Source organism: Eretmochelys imbricata, chromosome 11, assembly GCF_965152235.1.
Source record: "Eretmochelys imbricata isolate rEreImb1 chromosome 11, rEreImb1.hap1, whole genome shotgun sequence".
Lineage (NCBI taxonomy): Eukaryota > Metazoa > Chordata > Testudines > Cheloniidae > Eretmochelys > Eretmochelys imbricata.
In genome coordinates, this window is record NC_135582.1 from 78,071,120 (window position 1) to 78,077,861 (window position 6,742).

The 6,742-nt window shown below is 53.1% G+C and overlaps 1 non-coding gene across 1 annotated transcript; it reads left to right on the top strand.

The window, feature by feature from the left end:
* The first annotated feature begins 2,843 nt into the window (after window positions 1-2,843).
* TRNAS-CGA (transfer RNA serine (anticodon CGA)) lies at window positions 2,844-2,925 on the top strand. The gene has a single exon. It is a non-coding gene; the product is annotated as a tRNA-Ser (tRNA).
* Window positions 2,926-6,742: the final 3,817 nt, after the last annotated feature.

Genomic DNA, 6,742 nt, shown 5'->3' on the forward strand with positions numbered 1-6,742 from the left:
CACGTGAATGCTGGGATGGCTGGCAGCTGCCAGTGTGGACAGGCTGCAGCGCTTCCCCTGCTCGGCTGTAGGAAGGCAGGTTTGACTCACAGCACCGTACATCTGCAAGTGTAGCCACGGCCTGCCTGTTCTTCCCCTAATTGTCAGGGTCTCAAAATCTCCTGCTGTGGGAAGCGAAGATGCAGGCCCTGGATTCTACCTATTGGCAGCCAACCACACGCACAGACGGTCGCCTACGGTCTGGTGCCACGCTAGAAGTGCCATTTCCAAGTGGTTGAGTTTTAAAGCTAGATTTGGCTTTTGGTTTCTGGCCCAAAATTTTGAGGCCTGACAATTTCAGCAATGGCCAAATGTGGCTTGTTGTTGTAAGGGTCTGATTCTCACTTTGGGTGCCAAGAGGCCTGGCTGCAGCTCCCGGACAAGTCCTCCCCCAGGGTGTGTTTGCTGCTGCCCCTTCCCGTGTCCAAGCTTCTTCTGCCTGGGTGTGTGGCTGGTGGTTTGTCTTTGGAAACTCCTCTGGAATGTGGCTTCCTTCGAGTTCCCAAAGGATTTGTTGGACTCGGGCATGAGTCTCCTTTACCATGCAAGTGTGTTTGCAGCTTACCTTGGAAGTTTTTTTCACCTGTGTTTTCTCCAACATCCTGCAGAGGGAGAGCTGCATTAGGGCCTGAATTTGGTTTGTTTGTCAAGGTGTAGGATTCTCCCTTGGGGCGGGAGAGAGTGCTGAGAAGACCTTGGAAAGGTGAAGTCAGGGGCAGTACTTTTTCAGGTGCCTGTTGTTGTGGGGGTTTGTTTGATTTGGGGTTTTCCTGAAATTGCAAGAAACGATGTCACTTTTCAGCCTGAACGCTTGTTCTGTACAGCAGCCCAAACTGCAAGCCTTGTTTCACCTGTGTAATGTTGGACAGTGACAGGGTCACGTTAACACCTTTGTCTCTCTTTGAGCCCCTTGATTCTCTTTAAATTACCACCAAAGTTCCCACCCCCTGTGTGAGTGGCATGGGGGACTGAGCGTCTTTTCTCCTTTCTCCCCTCTAGGATGTCAGAAGCACCATAGGCAGGCGCCTGGCTCCTTCCCCTTCACACCTCATTATTCTGGCCACAGGCTGAGACAAAACAACTATCCCAGGGCACAACAGCAAAGTGGAGAAAGTGACTCGTTTGGTCAGAATCTCCTTTGGTTTATTACAAACCTGGGGTTCCTGCATTTCCTACATAACTAAAGCGGTTTTCTTAATCGCGTCTCTGCTAAGGCTGCGTCTACACTCCCCCTTGTGTCGGAAGAACGTATGTGGCTCAGGGGTGTGAATAAGCCACCCCCTGAGTGACACAAGTTACACTGACCTAAGCGCCGGTGTGGACAGTGCTATGGTGCTGGGAGAGCTTCTCCTGCCAACATGGCTACGGCTGCTCGTTGAGGGTGGAGAGCTCCCTCCCGTCGGCTTCCAGCCGCTCCACTCGAGACTGCCACCGTAAACTCCCCAGTGCAGCCACAGCCGTAGGGCAGGGACGATGCCCCGGGACTCCGGGGACACAGTCCGGGCCTGTCACCTCCAGGGCACTGGGGTTCTCTTCTGCCCAGGGCAGGAGTGAGCAAACGTCTGTAGGACGTGATGACCATTCAGAAACCGGTGAGGAATGAGCTGGTTTGAGGGGAGTTCATCTCGGTCCAGTTGCAGGTGGGCAGACGTCCACAGAACAAAGACCAGCAGGAACATTGGAATCTATTGGTCACTGAAGGATGGAGGCTGAGGAGTGAATTGCCCACGGGGACTGAACTCCCGTCCTGTCCCCAGAGCTGGTCTCAGTCAATCAGGGCTGAAGCACATTGATGGGACACCTCGGGGAAGCTTGCCCAGCCATTGCTGGGGCTGTAGCTATTCTGTGGCTGGCTACACAGAGAGTCATTCTCCAGGCCCCTCAATTCAGCATTTTTCAGTGGCAAGAAATTCACAGTAAAATAAAAAAATAAAATAAAACATGATTATTGGGAAAAAACCTGTTTCTTTCTTGATGTGAAAAAGGAAAGTTCCAGCAGCTGGAAGACACGTCTCCTGACCTGGAAATCAGACCTGGTTATTGGTGCCAACAAACCAGTGATCTGAAGGAGACTCTGAGGAAAATCAAAGGTACCGAGAAGGGAGCTAGGAGGGGAAACTGAGACACGCGTCTGGGACTTTCGGAAGTGACAGGTTCTGACCAATTAGTTGCAAGAGATGCGAACATAAAAATGAAACAAATCAGAGTGAACCAATAAAACATAATTCCTGACTCAGGGGAAGAGGCTGGGGCGGAGGACTGGGGGGCGGGGCGGGGGGAGCAGTGTTCCAAGGCAACAAAAATAGCAAACGATTCATAATCTGTAGTCATTTGAATGTGATTCATTTTTCCACTGAGAAGTTTCTCTGAAGTAATGAGAAATCCAGGGTCCAGGTGAAGGGAGCCGTGTCCCATCCTCCCGGCTGACAGTCCAGTCATGGCTTAGTCCTGTTTATAAAGAGAGACAAGAGACAATAAAAACAGGTGAATCAAGCGAGACAGTCAGGACAGGGGAGGATAAAGCAGGGAGGGGCAGAGCTGGGCTCTAACTCCCTGCGTGGCCTTGGCCAGGTCAGTGAACCTCTCCCTGTCTCCCTTTACAGTGGGGATAGCAACAATTACAGGCCCCACAGGAGGGGGTTGGTTTGATGTTTAACCACATGGCTAAGCAATGAGAACCCCAAATCCCCCTGCGCTTTGGGAGCCAGGTTTCCTGTTTGAATTCTGTGTTTCAGAGGACTTCAGGCCTGGGCACTGTGATTATTTACCAGTTTCTCAGGCCTTAGGGGGTCACGTCACTCACAGCTGTGAGGGCCGAGCGGTTAAGGCTTTGGACTCGAAATCCAATCGGGTTTCCCTGCGCAGGTTCAAATCCTGCTCACAGCGAGGCCTGTGTTTTAGCCACACTTGCTCACCAGGGCAATACATCTCCACCGACCCTGAGACGCTCTCCATACACTCCCCACCCCAGGTAAACCCTGTTCTGCTCCTTTCATGGGGATGCCTGGGATGGTGCCTCACGCTGTGTCCCTGCGGTCTCAGCTCCCGAGGGCTCTGCCCCTCACCCAGCGCCCCCCGGCTCAGCCCCACCCCTGGGTGCTGCTCCTCTCCAGAGCGTGGAAGGAGCTGAGCACGGGCAGCCCGTATCAGAGGCCAGGGGAGCCTGAGCCTCCCCCATGCGGGGGGGAAACGCTGGGGATGTGGGGCGGGTCTCCCCTCCGGAGGCCCGTGGGCCCGTGGTCATCTTTCGAGAGCTGGAAGCGAAGCTCCAGAGAAGTGGGGGCCCCGCCTGCACCCCACTCCCCTCTGCCTCTTAGCCCGATGCCCTGCTCTTTCTCTGCCTCTTCCCATCCCCCCTCCGCCTCTTCCCCCAAAACCTGCACCCCACCCCCCTCGGCCTTTTCCCCCGCGGCCCCGTCTTCTCGTGCCTCTTCCTGTCCTGCTCCACCACCTTCCCCAAGGACCCCACTGCCCCCCGCTCACCAGAGACAGAGAAAAGGGATGGGTGCCTGGCCCCATGGCCCCCCGGTAGCCCCCCTTCGGGGAAAGGGGCAGAGAGGAGCAAGCAGGGGGTGAGTGGAGTCCTGGGGGAAGAGGCGGAGAGGAGCGAGGGGCAGGTAGGGGGACCTCGGGGGCCAGAGGAGTGAACAGTGGGTGGGCGGGGCCTCGGGGGAAGAGGATGACCGGGGGTGGGGCCTCTGTGGCAGGGCCATGCTCTAGGCCCTGGTGGCCCCCCAACTTCTCGGGGTCATCTGAAACCCAGGATGAAGGTGACACAGGGCCTGGTTCCTCTTTGGGCTAAGATTCCATAACAGCTCTCCCTTCCTGGCAGTGTGAAGGGGCTGGACAGGGGCATAAAGCCCTCCAGACACGGCCGGAGACAGGGACAGGGCCGTCAATGCGGAAGAGAATCAGGCCCAGAGTTAGACAAGGGGTGCAGAAAATATTCTGGATTCTGGTCATTGCACTTCGCCCTTGCTCGAAATGCTTCCTGTATTTTCTCCATTTCACTCCCTGACTCTCGGTCTCTGCCCCTTTCCCCATTTCGTCCTCAGAATTAGCACGTTCAGCCAGTTAATCGCAGCAATCCCGCCATAAGACGGCAGCCTGAAATCTCAGCTCTCCCCTGCCCCTCGCACGAGACCTGCTGCCAGCTGAACTGGAGAAAGAATGGGGAACGTCTCTGGCAGAGGGTGTGAAACAGACACCCGGAAAAGGTGAGTTTTCATAGGGATTTCCTCAAAGTAGGAGAAACTTGGGGTCCCAGTTAGAATCATAGAATCATAGAATCATAGAATCATAGAATCATAGAATATCAGGGTTGGAAGGGACCCCTGAAGGTCATCTAGTCCAACCCCCTGCTCGAAGCAGGACCAATTCCCAGTTAAATCATCCCAGCCAGGGCTTTGTCAAGCCTGACCTTAAAAACTTCCAAGGAAGGAGATTCCACCACCTCCCTAGGCAACGCATTCCAGTGTTTCACCACCCTCTTAGTGAAAAAGTTTTTCCTAATATCCAATCTAAACCTCCCCCACTGCAACTTGAAGCCATTACTCCTCGTTCTGTCATCTGCTACCATTGAGAACAGTCTAGAGCCATCCTCTTTGGAACCCTCTTTCAGGTAGTTGAAAGCAGCTATCAAATCCCCCCTCATTCTTCTCTTCTGCAGGCTAAACAATCCCAGCTCCCTCAGCCTCTCCTCATAAGTCATGTGTTCTAGACCCCTAATCATTTTTGTTGCCCTTCGCTGGACTCTCTCCAATTTATCCACATCCTTCTTGTAGTGTGGGGCCCAAAACTGGACACAGTACTCCAGATGAGGCCTCACCAATGTCGAATAGAGGGGGACGATCACGTCCCTCGATCTGCTCGCTATGCCCCTACGTATACATCCCAAAATGCCATTGGCCTTCTTGGCAACAAGGGCACACTGCTGACTCATATCCAGCTTCTCGTCCACTGTCACCCCTAGGTCCTTTTCCGCAGAACTGCTGCCTAGCCATTCGGTCCCTAGTCTGTAGCGGTGCATTGGATTCTTCCGTCCTAAGTGCAGGACCCTGCACTTATCCTTATTGAACCTCATCAGATTCTTTTGGCCCAATCCTCCAATTTGTCTAGGTCCTTCTGTATCCTATCCCTCCCCTCCAGCGTATCTACCACTCCTCCCAGTTTAGTATCGTCCGCAAATTTGCTGAGAGTGCAATCCACACCATCCTCCAGATCATTTATGAAGATATTGAACAAAACCGGCCCCAGGACCGACCCCTGGGGCACTCCACTTGACACCGGCTGCCAACTAGACATGGAGCCATTGATCACTACCCGTTGAGCCCGACAATCTAGCCAGCTTTCTACCCACCCTATAGTGCATTCATCCAGCCCATACTTCCTTAACTTGCTGACAAGAATACTGTGGGAGACCGTGTCAAAAGCTTTGCTAAAGTCAAGAAACAATACATCCACTGCTTTCCCTTCATCCACAGAACCAGTAATCTCATGATAAAAGGCGATTAGATTAGTCAGGCATGACCTTCCCTTGGTGAATCCATGCTGGCTGTTCCTGATCACTTTCCTTTCATGCAAGTACTTCAAGATTGATTCTTTGAGGACCTGCTCCATGATTTTTCCAGGGACTGAGGTGAGGCTGACTGGCCTGTAGTTCCCAGGATCCTCCTTCTTCCCTTTTTTAAAGATTGGCACTACATTAGCCTTTTTCCAGTCATCCGGGACTTCCCCGGTTCGCCACGAGTTTTCAAAGATAATGGCCAATGGCTCTGCAATCACAGCCGCCAATTCCTTCAGCACTCTCGGATGCAACTCGTCCGGCCCCATGGACTTGTGCACGTCCAGCTTTTCTAAATAGTCCCTAACCACCTCTATCTCCACAGAGGGCTGGCCATCTCTTCCCCATTTTGTGATGCCCAGCGTAGCAGTCTGGGAGCTGTCCTTGTTAGTGAAAACAGAGGCAAAAAAAGCATTGAGTACATTAGCTTTTTCCACATCCTCTGTCACTAGGTTGCCTCCCTCATTCAGTAAGGGTCCCACACTTTCCTTGGCTTTCTTCTTGTTGCCAACATACCTGAAGAAACCCTTCTTGTTACTCTTGACATCTCTCGCTAGCTGCAGCTCCAGGTGCGATTTGGCCCTCCTGATTTCATTCCTACATGCCCGAGCAATATTTTTATACTCTTCCCTGGTCATATGTCCAACCTTCCACTTCTTGTAAGCTTCTTTTTTATGTTTAAGATCCGCTAGGATTTCACCGTTAAGCCAAGCCGGACGCCTGCCATATTTACTATTCTTTCGACTCATCGGGATGGTTTGTCCCTGTAACCTCAACAGGGATTCCTTGAAATACAGCCAGCTCTCCTGGACTCCTTTCCCCTTCAATTTAGTCCCCCAGGGGATCCTGGCCATCCGTTCCCTGAGGGAGTCGAAGTCTGCTTTCCTGAAGTCCAGGGTCCGTATCCTGCTGCTTACCTTTCTTCCCAGAAAACCCTTCAGGGATCAAACCAACCAAGGCCCAGCCCACCCCGATCTGGGCTCCACGTGGGAGTGAGCAGGGGGCTGCTGAGACACACACAGACTGCTGGGCACGCACGGACTGTGGCTGGGGAGGGGGCTGCCAGACCTCCCTCGGGTGACCAGACAGCAAGTGTGAAAAATCGGGACGGGGTGGGAGGTAATCGGAGCCTATATAAGA